The following is a 16490-nucleotide window of genomic DNA, read 5'->3' as shown; positions in this document are numbered from 1 at the left end:
GCAAGGAGAGTTGAGTTTCCTCACTCAATCACTTTCTTCCATTTTTAGACTGATCCTAAGACAGGAAATGAATGCACTTCTGCCCTTTGCTTGCTCAAGAGCCTAAAGACGTCGTGGTCAGAATTTCCTGAAGCTAAACGTGGAGTTTAGAAAGGGAATCAGGAAGAATTCTAGGAGATGGTTACAGCTGACTTTCTCCATGTAGGAATAGATGCCATAGTTTACTTCTTTATTCTTTGTACAATAAACAGTGATGGCATCTTGCTAAGTGTTACAATCTATACAATTACTAGGCATAAAACTGAGAGTGAACCTCAGGATGGGGGCTCATGAGCTAAGAGTAGGTTTAATACTTAATAATTTGGGTAACATTCAGTTTCATCCCCTATGTTAATTTCAGGCTTGGCCAGGGAAAGGATTATTGAAACTGCTTAGTGTCACTGTAGCCCTGGTGATATGTCTATAGCGCTACACATTTTCAGGCTTAGTGTCCTCTTGTGGTCAGCAGTGATTCTGCAGCCTCTTTCTTCACATGTTGACTAGATAGACTCACCTTACAAGTTAGGTAGGCTCATAACTCAAATAGAGTGTAATTCATGGGCAGTTCAGAATATGCACTTCCTCAAAGGATAATTAACACAATGGCATGACCTCTTTTTGTAGGCATAAGGAAGGTGATGCTTGAGTCATACAACCAATGGGTTTTATAGGTGGGGGCCGATGCCACAAGGATTACCTGAGTGTGATGTAGCATTGGCTTCCACAACCCTTTTGTTTCCTTCCTTGTATCCTTTGATATCCCTCCTTATTTTCTCTTAAAGATTTATGACATGGAGAAGTAAAAAGAAAATTGAACTCAGGAGTCAGGAGATGTGGATTTGTGTTTTATAACTGCCATTTGTCACTGTGGGCAAGTCACTTACTCTCTCTGGACCTCAGTTTCCTTTTCTGTAGAATAGGACTAATGACCCTTTCTACCTACTTTACAAAGTAGGTAATGAGCAAACAACTATAGAAACCTCAAAATGATATATAAACTTAAGATTTAAAAATTGTTTATTTTCCTTGGCTTTCTACCTTTTGTATTCTTACCTGAGGAAACTGAGATGTAGGATAAATAGTCTTATTTTCTAAAAGTGAGATCTGGGTTCTAGTTTTGGTTCTTTTAAGAGTAGTCTGTATTCCAGATAACTAATTTAATTGTCCTGGTCTCCCTTTTTCTGTGTAAGATTAGTGGGTTGAGGTAAATTCAAAAATTCAATTCAACCAGCAGTTACTGAGCTAGGACCTGGTGACACAAAGATAAAAGTTTAAAAGTCGCTGCCTTCAGGGGACTTATATTCTACTGAGGGGATGATTTTTTTCAGGGCAGTAAGGGTTAAGTGACTTGCCCAGGGTCACACAGACAGTAAGTGTCAAGTGTCCAAGGCTGGATTTGAACTCAGGTCCTCCTGAATCCAGGGCCAGCACTCTATCCACTGTGCCACCTAGATGCCCCATGAGGGGATGATTTTTAAAATCCTTCCTTTGCTAAAGTTCTTTGCCACTAGTTTCTTTCCATAATCCTTTTATTTCCCTCACTATCCTGTTAGCTGTACTCTTCTAATTTCTTCATAATATATCATCTGTTTCTTTTTCTCCTTCTTGTTCCTAATTATCCAATTTCAGTTCTTCATTTTATTTGCCTTCATCTGTGGTCCTCATTTTGGAAGCTCTGATTGAGCTTCCTGCCCTTGTCTCCTTCCTCATAGTTCCCTTGCCTTGAGTCTGCAGGGCCTGTGTTTGTCTCTCTGCAGTCTTTTCTGAGTCTGCCATTGCCAAGAAATTAAAAATTTGCAGAATTTTTTTTAATGGACCAGGTGGAAGATAAAAAGAAGAAAGCAGAGAAATGTCTATTTGATTTTTAAAAATTATTATGTATCTGACTTGAGATTAAAACCAAATCAGCTAAAGCTACTTCTGCTACAACTATTATTCATTTTGTGGTTTAAAACAAGGAAAACATTTTCAGTGATACCAAGCTGCTCTGAAACAACATGCCATTAAAAAAAGAAGAATCATTGATTTAGTGCCAGAAGGGAGCTTAGAAGTCATCAAATCCAACCTCTTCATTGTACGTATGAGGAAACTGGATCCCAGAGAAGGGAAATTATTTGACTATGGTCACACAGAGACCTGAGTGACAGACCTGAGATTTGAACACAGGTCCTCTGATTTCTACATCTATGCCTCTTCCCACTATGCCATGGTATTCACTGTGATGACCTCTCATTGAGAATCATGGAATATCCCAGTCTCTTAAGAATCCAAATTATGGGTAACCTAAAGGATGGTGGAGAGCTGATTGCTGCAAGTGAGGGAGTTACATTATAGTATAGTCTCAAATATAACTTAAATCAAGTAGCATAAAATACATCATCCAGAAAACATGCTTAGAAGGAAAGGGGGAATGGAACCAGCATTTATTAAATTCTTATTATGTTCTAAAAGTATGCTAAGCGCTTTATAAGTATCTCACCTAATCAGGTATTTTGCACATGTAGTGAGAGCAAGGAATGAAAGATAACTCCAGGGATTTGTCCAAGTGGAAGGGCTATAGCACATTTAGTGGAATCCTCATGAAGGATTCGGGGGGGGGGGGGACATGGACAAGAGTCTCCACAGATAGTAAGCCAGGAATAGATGGATTTTGATTGACATGTTGGTGGGAGTACATATATTGAGGAGATCAATGAGCCTTTGAACTCTTTACAGTTACAAATAAAGTAAATAGGATGTATTCAAAACAGATTACTAATTGTTCCCTTCCTATCCCCTTGCTTCTCTGATTTTTCCATTCATTTCTACATTTGTAAATGCTTTGTTGTCAATGGGCATCCCATTTTTTCTGGAATATTAAAGTGATAAAACTAAGGAACAGGAAGATCTTATACATAATAGCCTAAGTTTCAGGCAAATTAAACATAGAAGAAAACTTACAATCTCACTTTATTTATTTATTTGCTTATTTGTTCATTTGTCCATTCATTCATTCATTCACTCATTTATTTATTTATCTATTCATTTATCCATCCATCCATCCATCCATCCATCCATTTATTCATTCATTAATTTGTTCATTTATTTATTTATTTAATCTTTATTTCTCTGATAGGATTCTCCCTAAAATCCTTGAAATATTTTTGCATGTTAAGGAGTTTGTACTTAAAAAGAATACTAGAGTACTACAGCTTTCAAATTCAAGTGCCTTTTTGAGTTCAGTTTCTGATTATTTTTGTACCAAATGTAAATGAAATTAAATAAATGTGGATTAAGTACCTACTGTGTGCCAGGCATTAGGGATGCAAAACCAGAGAAAACAAGCAATAGCCCCTGCCCATAAGGAGTCTAAGTATGTACTTTGGGAAATTTAGAGAAGCCTAGGAACAAGTCTTGGTTTCACTGGTATCGGGAATTCCTGGGTGGGGGCATTCTCTCTTATGATGTAGGTTGGTTTCTTGGTATCTTCTGTGAAATTTGGAGTCTTAGAGCAAGGGTTTATAAGCATTTCTGTGTCATGGACCCCTTCTTAGAATAATGTTTTAAGGAGCATAAAATAAAATTCATATGCCGCCCCAATAAATTTTTAGTAAGTGTATTGCAGGGGCAGCTAGGCGGCACAGTGGATAAAGCACCGGCCCTGGATTCAGGAGTACCTGAGTTCAAATCCGGCCTCAGACACTTGACACTTACTAGCCATGTGACCCTGGGCAAGTCACTTAACCCCCATTGCCCCACAAAAAATATATATAGGGAGGTAATCAGAAAGGGGAAGGCACTAGCAGATGTGGGGCAAGAAAAGGACTCCTGCAGAAGGAAGGGTCTGAGTTGGGTCATAAAGGAAAGCTTAGAGGCAAAAGTGAGGGGGCGGAGTGTTCCAGGTCTCGGGAGAGCCAGTAGAGATGGAGTGTGATGTTTGAGGTCAATGGAACTGGATTGTAAAGTGAGTGGAGCAGAAGGAGTGTGGGAAGACGGAGAAAGGAGGAAGGGGCCAGGTCGTGAAGAGCTTTGAATGCCAAACAGAGGCCTTTATATTTGATCCTGGAGTGGAAAGTGAAACACTTGGAGTTCATTGAAGGGTGTGATGACATGAGGAAACCTTTACTTTAGACAAATCATCGTGGCAGCCCAGGGGAGGATGGAGTGAGATGGGGAGAGGCTTGAGGCCAGGAGACCGGTTAGAAGGCCACTGTAGTTATCTGGCTTGGAGGTAAAGAAGAGGACCAGGTTGGCGGCTCTCCAAGCAGAGAGAAGGAGAGGGTAGGGACATAGTATAAAGATAAAATGACAAGACTGGAGTTTAAGTGATTTGTCCTGAGTCAAACAACTATGTGTCAGGGGTAGGACTTGAACATGGGTTCTTTGGGCTTGGAAGCTTATTGTCTATTCCTTATACTTTGCTGCTTCTTCTAGAGTACTGGGTACATTCAAAAGATAGTCAACCTCAGGGCCATGACTCCTCATAAATTAAGTTGTTTGATCTTCAGCATTTCCTTGTTTGAAGGAGATGGGCATTGAAGCTTTGGACTTTTTTGAGAAGAGGCAATATCTTAACCATACCCCCACAACACATCCCTATATACACAAACATACACACACACACACACACCCCTTCATCTTTACACATTCCCAGAATTTCATTAGATATTATGCCTTTACCCATGGTGAGTTACAGTATTACAAATATTTTTTAAACAAGTAATTATTATTATTTTTATTAGGAATATTTTCCTGGCCATTTTCCTGTACATGATTAATGAATGGTGACTAAACAACCAGGCCTATAGCTAGAAGGATATAAAAAATTATCCTACTCTGAAGCACAGAAGCACATGACTTCTACATTTTTAAAGAGTTTGTGTCTTTAAATGTGGGGACATAAACCAAATATAAAATTTGGTAATGCAGCAAACACTTTATAGCTTGTCTTCACTAGAGGCAGAGTCATCTGGGGTGTGATCTTCTCCTTTATCTTTTACTCTTCACTCCCTTCCACAGGACATGCCAGGACCCATACTGTAGGGTACATGGTAGAAAACTCCGCCACCACCAGAGGCATCCCTCTCTCCTTGCCTTTCCCTTCTTCTCTCACATCACCACCCTGAAATCGTCCAGGCTGATTGGCCGCTCACATTGTTTGGATTGGATGGGATTCACCAACTTTATTTCTTCTGATGAGATGGAGAAGCATCAGGACTTACCAATCATTTTGCCACTGCCTCCTAAGGTAATCTAGGCATTAACCATATGTATCTTCTCTCCAGCCTGATGACTCCTGACACTGTCATCAGACCTAATGCTACAACTTCAGAAATCCTATTCCACCTTTTGGCTAAACTCTTAGGAATTCTAACCTTTTCTATATGCCCAAGAGCTGAGTTTCTTTTATGTGTTTTCTCACCCAGTTAGAGTGTGAAAAGAGGGACTATGGATCTGGAGTCAGGAAGACCCAAGTTCAAATCTGCTATCAGACATATACTAGCTGTATGATCCTAGGAAAATAAGTTAACCTTCCTCTGCCTCAATTTCTTCAACTGTAAAATAGGAAAAATGATAGAACCTACTTCCCAGGGCTTTTTAAAGAATGTTTTGTTTTATTTATTTATTTTTTATTGTGGGGCAATGAGGGTTAAGTGACTTGCCCAGGGTCACACAGCTAGTAAGTGTCAAGTGTCTGAGGTTGGATTTGAACTCAGGTCCTCTTGAATCCAGGGCCAGTGCTCCATCTACTGTGCTACCTAGCTGCCCCTCCCAGGGCTTTTATAAGGATTAAATAGTACCTAGAACATATTAGGATCTTTAAAAATGCCAGTTTCCTTCCTTCCCTCTTTATTTTTTCTTTGCTTGCTTCTTTTCCCAATCAGTGCTTAGCACCATTCTTGGCACATAGTAAGATTTTTTTCCTTTTTCTTTTTTCTTTTCTGGTCAACAAAGGTTAAGTGACTTGCCCAGGGTCACACAGCTAGTAAGTATCAAGTGTCTGAGGTCAGATTTGAACATTTGAACTCAGGTCCTCCTGAATCCAGGACTGGTGCTTTATCCACTGCGCTACCTAGCTGCCCCACATAGTAAGTTCTTAAATTTTTTTCATTCATTGATTCAATTATTCATTCATTCCACAACTTGATCTATGTATGTACCTGGGGAATCAAGATGGACAGATTCTCAACATGAGATGCCCTTAACGAAAGTTAATCCAGTGGTCACATGGGGAAAATAAAAGAGGAAATAAAAAGGCTGTCCAAATGCCTCTTCCAGGAAGTCAGACTCTGAACTCAGTTATGCTATCCCTATCTAAAAATCATGTATTTATCCATTGATCGACCCATCTATCTGTACTGAGAGTTGGTTAAATATAATTTTAGTATGACAGGACAGACTAATAGAAATTGTACCTGAATGTGCATAGCACATGAAGATAAATTTGTTAATCTTTCCAATTTATATCACATGCACAAATTACATTTCCATGACTGATTTGGCTTGGGATGCTTTGCATGCAGTATAAAATATGACCTGATCTGGTCATGCAATAAATATAATTGAAATATCAATTTGTATTTGGGAGGGAAACATAAGGAACAGGCAGTTGAAAGTGTCTGCAGTAGTAATTCAAAATGATCTTGCCACACAATAAAAAAGCAGCTATATTAGTAATTTTAATAGTTCAATTGATTTTTCTCCCCTTTAGAGAAAGAGGTCTGTCTTCTTTAAGCCCAAAGGAGGAAAACCTCCCTGTGTTAACACAGCTGGGAAACCATATTTCTTTTCCCATAGTGGAACAGAGGGATGCTACATAGGGGTCCCAGATTAAAGCACAAACCTAACTGAAGGGTCTACAAGGAGACATCTGTATGTATGTATATGGCTCTGTGTGTGTATGTGTGATTGGTTATGTTCCTTGCCCCCCCACACACATCATGTGACCTTGTTCTCCTTATCTAACAGTGTTATAAATTGATTGTAATTTGGCTTTTTAAAAAATCTGTGTTGTACAATGTTATATAAGTGGCCATAGATGGTATCTACTGCAAAGAAATGCATTGCCTTCTATTAAGAATTATATTTGGGGGAAGCTAGGTGGCGCAGTGGATAAAGCACAGGCCCTGGATTCAGAAGGACCTGGGTTCAAATCTGACCTCAGACACTTGACACTTACTACCTGTGTGACCTTGGGGAAGTCACTTAACCCTCATTGCCCCCCCCAAAGAATTATATTTAAAAACAAACATTAAATGCATTTTTTATTTATTTCCTTGTTTGTCAGGTGGCAAATTAGATAGATCATTGCACCTGCAATCAGGAAGTCCTGAATTTGAATCCTGCCTCAGGTACATATTAACTGTGTGACCCTGGGCAAGTCATTTAACTTCTATTTGCCTCAGTTTCCTCAACTAAAAAGTGGGTATAATAATAGTACCTATTTCACAGAGATATAACAAAAATATAATTAGATGTTCTATGCTGAATGCTTTGCAAACCCTAAGAAGCTACATAAACTTTAGCTATTACTATTACTATGACTACTACTACTACTACTGTTACCACTGTTACTACCACTACTACTGCAGCTGCTGCTGCTACTACTACTACTACTAGTAATTCTACTTTTCCTAATTAGTTCATAAGCAACTCCAGTATGGAAGGTGATAATCTGACACCTCTTTGAGTATCCTCCCTTCTCGCTGGACCTTGAACGTAAGGGGTGTCCAGTTACTGTTCCCTGATGTTATATATGTTGGGACCTGAGGTAGGGCAGGTTGGTTTTCCCTTTTCATGGCTAGTGCCTTCCCCAGTATGGAGGGATGTGTGTGTGTGTGTGTGTGTGTGTGTGTGTGTGTGTGTGAACCAAACCCACTAGGTTTAAAATAAATGAGGTTTTTACGAAATATGAAACTTTGACATGGCTAACTTTTTTCCAAGAGTAGAAGGAGGGAACAGAGATATAGGATCCTCTGCAGATACCTGTTCAGCTGGCGAGAATGGTGCCTGCCCTCAAAAATATCAAGGCAGTGCTCTGGGAAGAGATGAAAAGGAAAGATTTGGTTGTGTTAGGCTTCTATTGGTCTAGGAGATTTTCTGGCTGCTGTACTTTTTTGCCAGAAGCACTGACAACTCCATTTCCAGAACCTTGTATGAGTTTTTTTTTTCCTTTTCTCTTGTCAAAACCATCATCCCAGTAACTTGGCATCAGAACTTTGGGGTGGTCCTAGCAAAGACTTGCACCAAAAGGACGACTCTAAACGAACAAATTCTGCCTATGTGAAGCCCCTTTAAATGGGGAGGAGGAGGAGGAGGAGGAGAACAATGCTATTGTATAAGAGCAGAGAACAGCACTCCCCCTTCCCTCTCCTGGATTTATTAGTCATAGACGACTGGATTAAACTTCAAATGCTCCGCTGGGGAGTTTCTTGGGCATTGATGACTGGTGAACGACAGTGAAATGTCTGTAGCTATTTCAGTTAGTTTTCATTCCATGATAGTGTTTACTTTTAGTGTTGAAAACATTTAAGGTTCATTGGTTCTCTAATTTTGCCTAGGGTGGTTTCTTGGTTACCCAGTGTAGCAGGGAAAGAGGGATTCTAGAAAGCAGAAGAGCCAAAACTTTTCTTTCAACTCTTGTTTTCTCATCTGTATAATGGGGATAATAACACTTATCTCACAAGGTTGTTGTGAGAATCAAATGAGATTGTGTTTGTGTGTGTGTGTGTGTGTGTAGACAGTGCTTTGTAAACTTTAAAGTGCTACATAAATCCTATTATTATTATTATTACTTTTATGAAAACATGATATAATGGAAAGAACACTGAGTCAGAGCACCTGAGTTCAAATTTGGTGCTTGATCTGCTTGCCTTTGGGCAAGTGAATGAACTTCAACAACCATTTGTTGAGTGTATAGTTGCGAAGAACCACACTCATCATTCAGTTCAGTTAAACAAAGATTGACCAAGCAATGTCAGATACTATAATCAGGCAGGCCTGGTTTCTGGGAATATAGACAACAATGAAACAGTCCCTGCTCTTAGGGAGCTTATATTTTACTAGGTAGATCAGGCAAGGCAGTGCAATGAATAAGGACAACTGAGCCTGGAGTCTGGAAGACTCACCTTCCTGAGTTTAAATCCAGCCTCAGATACTTATTAATTAGTCATGTGACCCTGGGTAAATCACTTAACCCTGTTTGCCTCAGTTTTCTTATCTGTAAATGAGATGGAGAAGGAAATGGCAAACAACTCTAGTATCTTTGCCAAGAAAACCTCCAATGGGGTCAGGAAGAGTTGGACATGACCGAAGATGACCAAAACCAATAACTACACACACACACACACTCACACACACAGAAGCAGTGAAAGACAGAGAGAGAGAGAGACAGACAGACAGACAGAGAGAGCAAGTAGGAGCAAATGGATAAATGAAGGTTTTGTATAGGAGGTAATATGTGAGCCAAAAGGTATGACATCTCATTTTTACTTAAAGAAAGTCGGTTTTAAAGTGCTATTGAAAACACCAAATAAACAACTTAAAAAGAATAGAAAACTCTAGAGTTATATATCTGTTTGAAAATAGGAAGAAAGAAATAGGAGGAAAAAAACACCATCCCAACTGCCTGAATTCATGGTCAGGGAAAAGTTCATCTGGCCTGACTTACTCTCTCATCACATCTGGCCTGATTTACTCTCCCATCACATCAGTCCCATCTATCCCCAATAAATGGAAGACCTGACCCATTGGTGGGACTGAGAATGCCCAATATGATTCTCCCCTGCTCCTCTGTGCATGTCCCCTACTTTGCAATTCTTTCCCTGTCTCTCCCAGAGAGATTCAAAATGACTCATTATGGCTAAAGACAAAAACAAACAAACCTAAATGACCAACAACAAAAACCCTCTGCCCTCCAACTCAGAGTCCAGAAGTTGCTCCAGAACTGTGAAAACTTCAGCTACCTGAATTCCATGAAGTTCTTCCCAAACCTTTCCCATATCTGTTGGAATTGGTCTCAATATGGTGCTACCCAGAGATGAGAAGGGAGAACATTGCAAAACTTGGGAACTGTCTCGTGCAAAAGCAGAGAGATGAGAGATGGAATAGTGAGTTAAAGGAATAAGAAAGAAAAAGTTAGCATTTATATAATATTTAAGGTTATATATGTTATCTCAGAACATCTAGTGGTTCAATTGGCTGGAACATGGAATATAAAACAAGACTGGAATGTTCATGACCTATTAGGCACATTTCCCTCTCTGGTTATAGCTGTTTGCCACTGTCCTCAGTGGATGCAATGCTTTGAATATCCTAGAAGCAATAGAAAGCCCCTGGAAGTGACTTTTGATCAGTGGAATGTTGTGGCCTGACCTGTGCCTTGGGAAGATCCTTCTGACAGCTGGTTGGAGGATGGATAAGAGAGGTGAGAGCCTGGAATAAGAGCAAACCAGGGGGGCTATTACAATCAAATGGGCAAGAAGGAATGAAAGACCATATTAGAGTGGGAGTTGAGTGAGTGATGGATGTCAGAGATGCCATGTATGTGGAACCAACAAGATTTGGAAGGTGAGAGAGGATGGAGAGGAAAGAGTCAAAAATGATTTCAAGGTCACAAGGATGGCTAACTGGGCCTGGAGGCCTCCCTTCCACAGAAATAGAGAGGAGGTAGAGTTAGGAGTAGAGATGATGACCTTCCATTTGTAAAGAACTCTCTGAGCCTGAATTTTGGGTTAGAATGAGTACTGATGATAGTATTGCCCCATAATAGAGGCTTATTGGTGCTCGCATCAGCCAACTAAGAAGTGCACTAATTGATTTGAGAACTAAAGTCATAAGTGGACATTTCAGAGGCAGGTTTTGACTCCATGTGGGGAGAGATTTTAAAACAGAGTTCTCTAAGAGTGATATGTGCTCTGTATAGAGGGTATAGGTTTCCCCTTATGAGAGGTCTTCAGGCCAAAACTAGATGACTACTAGTTATAGATATTTTAGGGGGATTCTTTTTTTTTTTTTTTTTTTTTTTGCGGGGCAATGGGGGTTAAGTGACTTGCCCAGGGTCACACAGCTAGTAAGTGTCAAGTGTCTGAGGCCGGATTTGAACTCAGGTCCTCCTGAATCCAGGGCCAGTGTTTTATCCACTGTGCCACCTAGCTGCCCCCCCCCCCAAGGGGGATTCTTAATTATAGGTTGAATTTGATGTCCTCTGGGCTCCCTTCCAACTATAAGAATCTGTGATTCTTTGAGAGGGGAGCACGGTCGACTAGGTAGCAGGGTGTTGTTGTGGCAAAGCTTTGGGGGACTACCAATGGTCTTGGGGTGCTCCTGGGCCTAATGGGAATCATCATGTTTGATTTAAGCAGCATTTGGAACATAATTCAATCCTTTCATGATGATTCAGGATCATATTTTAAAATCCCAATAGCTTTACTAAGCGGTAGATGTAGGCAATTTGGGACATTGGGCTGAATCTGCACTAACCTCTGCACCTATTTCTCCAATAAATCCCCAATATATGTTTTCGTTTTGTTATTTATCTCTTCCTCATAAGAGCGGAGTACAGAATGTGCAGCAGCACGACCTTAGATGCCTCTTTGCAAAATTAATTATTGAGGCAATGTCCAAAGAAGGCTTTTTCTAACTTTTCTTGCCCTTAAAAATATCCTTATCAGCACTGTCTTTCATAGTCCCTTTGACTTCAGTGGCATTCAAAGCATCTTATTATTTCAGCATCAGTTGCCACTTCAACCTTTAGGTCAATTTCAACACACTCTGTAACTCACTTGCATTAATTCTATGGGGCAACATCATCACGTCACAAAGATCACAGATTGAAAACTGGAAGTAGATGGAAAGGTCATTTTAATCCAAGCCTTTCATTTTACAGATGGTAAACTGAGGCCTAGATGGTGTTGTGTCCTTTTATTTCTTAGGATATTGCCAAAGAGCTTTAAAACCATGAACTATTTATTTTTTAACAACCAAAGGCATAAGTGGGATTTATGTTGCTTTTTATTCTTAATTGCCCCAATGCACAGGCAACAAGGGTTAGTATAAATAGCATAAACTCCAGAGGAAAGGAAGCTGGGTTCAAAGCCCACCTTTGGTGCTTAAGATGTGTGTGATCTTAAACAAGTCACTTAAATTCCCTTGTTCTCAATGTCCTCATCTGTAATGAACTGATCTGAACTAGATGCCTTGTCGGGTTTCTTCAAGTCACATAAAGAAGCCTTTACACACTGCACACTTACAGTGTGCTAGCTATAGTGTGAAGGACTGGGAACACAAATTACAAGCAAAAAGAAAGTCAGTTCCATCTTTCAAAGGGCTTACATTCCAACGTGGGACAATAACACATAAAAAAGAGCTAAAAAGGAGTGGGTGTGGAGAGGGGGAGATGAGAAGGTATTAGGGAAGATACCTTCCCTCCCTAGTGGAAAAGTCTAGAAAGTCTGGAGTGGATCCTAGAGAGGAATGAAGAAGTGAACGTGGATGCTCGGGACACTTCCTTAAAATTGGAGCTTCCAGGATGGATGGAAAATCCGAAGCAGCAGCCGTGGGGTGCAGGATGAGAAGACTCCTTCTAGGTTCTTTTTCTATGAACTCTAGAAGAATTTCGCTACGTTAAGGGATTTACATTCTGGTAAATATTTAATATCTGGCTCTGGTGGGTGGGGGAGAATATACCCAGGACACATGTTTAAGTTTAATATTATTAACCTTTCTCTACCACTTTCTTAAATCTAGACAATCAACAAAACAAACCTGATTTGTAGCATCTGCTTATTTCTGAGGTGTAAATGCTCTCACTGAAAATTTAACAATCTCTCTAGAGTTAGGTATGAGCTGGCTCTAGCACAGCCCTGGATTTGTGGGGGTAAGGGGAGGAACTAATACTACTACAACAATGACAACTACTATTGTTGCTACTTCCACCATTACTACTACTGCTGCTGCTGCTGCTACCACCACCACCGCCACCATTATTACTACCACTTCTACTATATTATAACATAAACACTTTGTGATCAGGGGATTCCTCTAATTCTTTATACTGATATACTTAGCACCTCATATTGTGCCAGGCACAGAGTAGGAATTTAAATGATTTGACTATACCACCACCACCAACACCACTACTACTGTTAGTAGTAATTACTTCTTCTTCTTCTTCTACTACTACCACCACCACCACCACCACCACCACCACCACCACTATTAAAATTCCTAATACTCTTACTACTTCCACTCTTACTCTTACAATTCTTACTCTTCCTCCTAATACTATTACTACTACAATTAGTATGCTATTACTACTATTGCTATTACAACTCCTAATACTCTTACCACTGCTACTATTAGTACTCTATTACTACTACTACCATAAAGACTAATACTCTTACCACTATTAGTATTCAGTTACTACTACTACTACTGTCACTACAATTAAAACCTTTATTGCTATTACTACTATTAGTACTCTATTAGTAGTAGTAGTACTATTAGAACTAATATTATTACTATGACTATTACTACCACTGATGATGTTGATAGCAAAAAAATAGTTTTGAACAAGTTGCTTTCAGGAGGATCCAGTTTGGCTGATGAATTAGGTTCTTCATAAATAGAAGGAATTCCTTATCATTTTCAGTGCCTTGGATAATATCAAGATGTGGAAAGCATGCTCTGTCATCTGTCTTCTGAAGCCAGGTTTGCATTGATGAGAATTTGTAAGTAGGACCTCTTGGTCTAAAGAGGGAATCCCACTTTAAACTGGACTCTGTGATAGACATTATCCATGATGGTGGTGAATAACTTTATTGGAAATATGTCATTGCTGGGGACTTTAGGTCAAATGTGGGTTGAGCTGGGCAATGTACCTTCCAGGAATAGGTGACAGTGTGGGCGTGAAGTGTAGTATGTGACATGACAGAAGAAATTCTAAAGATGGTGCATTTTGGGCACAGCACACAGTAGCCCAATCCTAGTCAGATGAGATGATGTCCAAGTGAAGACAATTGTGACATTATATAATGATAATAATGATTTGCATTTACATAATGCCAAAAGGTGGACAAATCGTTTTCCTCATAGCCCTGTGAGATTGGTAGTGCAAATGAGACTTCTCTTCATTTTATAGATGAGGAAACAGACACATTTACCCATGATTGCACAGTTAGTGTCTGAGGAACCCAATACCTATCATCAGTATATTTATGAATATCTACCTAGATTGGCTAATATCTCATATCTGAGCCTGAACAGATTGTATAATGTCCAGGTAAAGATCATAGGGTCTTATCCATACAGGGGAATTAGGTTGAATGCCTTCCAAAGGATCTTTATTCCCCCAAGATTACAGATTAAATATAGTGGCTGCCTATGCCCAGACCCAAATGGTCAGCCTAAGAGGGATCAGTGCCAGCTCCTACAATTAGGAAATGGGATAGTGCTCCAGCCTTGGAGATGAGGGACTGTGTGTCCTTCTGGCATTCTAACTGTGGCAACACAACAGAATCTCCTCCAACTCTGTAATTCTGTGAACACATTTCAATGACACCAAAAGTCACAGCTTGGATGCCAGACCTCTGTCTATCAGATAACCCAGATTTTAGTGCACAATAGTACACATATTCTAAAGCAGCTGGTTCTGAAGCAGACAGAATCATTGTTTTGCCTGCTTCATTATGAAATAGAACCTGGCAAAGAGAGGAAAAATACTTAAATGTTGGCCAAATTGTTGGCCAGAATGAGCTTATGACAATTTTGTACATTTGGATGATTCATTAGGTCATATTCAAAGGTTTAACAGAAATGTTTTAGATTCTTTGAATATAATAAAAATACTTTATATGTGTCATGTGATACAACTTTCTAAAGCACATTTATATAGTCAGGACTTATAATAGACATCTTATGGGTAAAGAGATTAAGTCTGAAGGAGACTCAGCAAGGGTATTCAATATGGCAAACTTGTAAGGCATGGACCAAGGAATTCATGTGTGCACCAACAGCAGCAACTATAGCTCATCGACTGACTCATAGTAAGCAATTAATAGGTGTCTATGGATTTGTTGGTAATCATTGATAAGAGAGTATTATGTAATAGGAAAAAGACTCATTTAGAGCTAGGAGAGTCTTGGGTTTGAGTCTTGCCTCTGACAGTAGCTGTGTGATTATGGGCAAGTCCTTTGATATCTCTGAGTTTTAGTTGCCTTATCTATAAAAATGAAATAATGAAATCTGGATTCCTTAACTCGAGCTTTTATGAGGATGTTACTTTGTAAACTTTAAAAGGCTCTAGAAATGTATTTTCATTAGCTATCTTCAACAAATACATTAAAACATAATTATTAATAACTAATTACTAACATGGAGGGGGGAAAATCCAGTTTTTCCCCCTTTCTATTTCCTCACATAATTACCAGGTCAAGGCAGCCTCTGAAGGACAGGGCTGATAATGAGATTGGTTTCAATCTTTGGTCCGACCCCGTACAGCTGGGAAAGCTTAGATCTGATTAAAGGGTAAAGACCATCTTTTCTAGTGGAATTCCTATGTAACCCCACCATTATAATCTTTAGATAATACTGAGTCTCCGGAGAATAGATCCTTTTTTCTAGCCCTAGGTAGGGGTGGTCTAGGAAGAGATGAGTCTCTTTGTTCAAGAGTGACATAATCAAAATCATTTTCACCCCAGCCCCTCATTAGAATAAGCCCACCTCTCAATATAATATTCATTCTCTCATTAATTGTTAATCAGTCAGAGTGGTTTTCTGCCTGTCTGGCATATTCACTTTTCTAAGGGTCTTTATACAGCTTCTGAGAGTGTCACTGACCTTATTTTATTAATTATTTAATAGCCATAATCAATAAATTGGTTATTAATTACCAAGAAATTAATGCCTCTTGGACTTTTCATTCACTACAACATATAGGATGAAAGACGGAATAAAGCATTGTACTGAGTCACGGGGATGGAAAGGAACATGACAGGTTTTCTGCTCTTAGGCTTGTAGACTGACTGAAGATATAGGAGATACTACAATATACTGGCTCTTCCCTATGCCTCAGATATGGTCTCCTCACTTCTACTTCATAAAATCTCTTCCTTTAAGACGTAGCTATAGAAAACTGTATTCTAGAGGAGGCCTTTGGTTTTTTGTTTTGTTTTGTTTTTTAATTAATAAAGTATTTTATTTTTTTCCGTTACATGTAAAGATAATTCTCATCTTTTGTTTATACAAGCTTTATAATTTCAGATTTTTCTCCCTCCCTCCCCTCCTTTCCCCCTCCCCTAGACAGCAGGTAATCTGATATAGGATATATATATATATATATATATATATATATATATATGTATATATATATATACACACACACACACACACATACACATACACATATACACATATATATATATATACACATAATAACATTAATCCTATTTCTGCATTAGTCATGTTATAAGAGA

This window comes from Dromiciops gliroides, chromosome 5 (assembly GCF_019393635.1).
Source record: "Dromiciops gliroides isolate mDroGli1 chromosome 5, mDroGli1.pri, whole genome shotgun sequence".
Taxonomy (NCBI): Eukaryota; Metazoa; Chordata; class Mammalia; order Microbiotheria; family Microbiotheriidae; genus Dromiciops; species Dromiciops gliroides.
Note: the sequence above shows the minus strand (reverse complement) of the source record.